This window comes from Bison bison, unplaced genomic scaffold, assembly GCF_000754665.1.
Source record: "Bison bison bison isolate TAMUID 2011002044 unplaced genomic scaffold, Bison_UMD1.0 scf7180017864171, whole genome shotgun sequence".
Classification (NCBI taxonomy): domain Eukaryota; kingdom Metazoa; phylum Chordata; class Mammalia; order Artiodactyla; family Bovidae; genus Bison; species Bison bison.
The window spans coordinates 448,776-449,907 of NW_011494743.1; positions in this window are offsets into that span (position 1 = coordinate 448,776).

Here is a 1,132-nt window from a genome sequence, read left to right on the forward strand (position 1 = left end):
TAACAAATAAATAAATTTAAAATTTTAAAAAAATGAGAGAAGAGGACTTTCAAGGATCAATGATGATAATGTGAACTAAGATGAATTCTCATCCCTCTGTATCTGTGTAAGAGAAAAAAGAAAAGCTAAAAAAAGTTCATAATCAAGGCCGCTGAGAGAGTAGGGAAAGCCTGTACAAGTGATGACCCTGTGGTCTAGAACGTGGGCAACTCCTCCCCTACCACCAGCCATTTTCTTAATAGGCCAAACTTACTCATAGTGGCCTTGTCATATTATTCGAGTTCTCAAAGCAAGAATAATGAAGTGGTTTGCCATTCCCTTCTCCAGTGGACCACGTTTTGTCAGAACTCTCCACCATGACCCGTCCATCTTGGGTGGCCCTACACGGCATGGCTCATAGTTTCTTTGAGCTAGACAAGGCTGTGGTCTGTGTGATCAGTTTGATTAGTTTTCTGTGATTGTTGTTTTCATTCTGCCTGCCCTCTATTAAGGATAAGAGGCTTGTGGAAGCTTCCTGATGGGAGAGACTGACTGTGGGAGAAACTGGGTCTTGTTCTGATGGGCAGGGCCATGTTAGTGAATCTTTAATCCAATTTTCTGTTGGTGGGTGGGGCTGTATTCCCTCCCTGCTGTTTGATCTGAGACCAAACTATGGTAGGGGTAATGAAGATAATGGCGGCCTCCTGTAAAGGGTCTTGAGCACACACTGTTGTATTCAGTGCCCCCAAATCTGCAGCAGGTCACTGTCAACCCACACCTGCACTGAAGACTCCTGGAAACTCACAGGCAAGTCTGGATTAGTCTCTTGTGTGGTCACTGCTCCTTTCTCCTGAGTCCTGGTGTGCAAAAGGTTTTGTTTGTGCCCTCCAATAGTCTGTTTCTCCAGACTTGTGTAAGTTTTGTAATCAATTCCCTGGGTGTTCTCAGTCCATTTCCCCAGGATGGGAAATCTGCTGTAAATCCTAGAACTTTTTTAACAGTACAAGAATTTATTTGGTATAATTGTTCTGCAGTTTGTGGGTTGTCTTCTCAATAGCTCTATGGTAGGGTTAATGCTGACCTTCTCCAAGAGAGCTTATGTCACACACTGTGTGACCCAGGTCTGCTGCAGCCACAGCCTGTTACTCTGCAG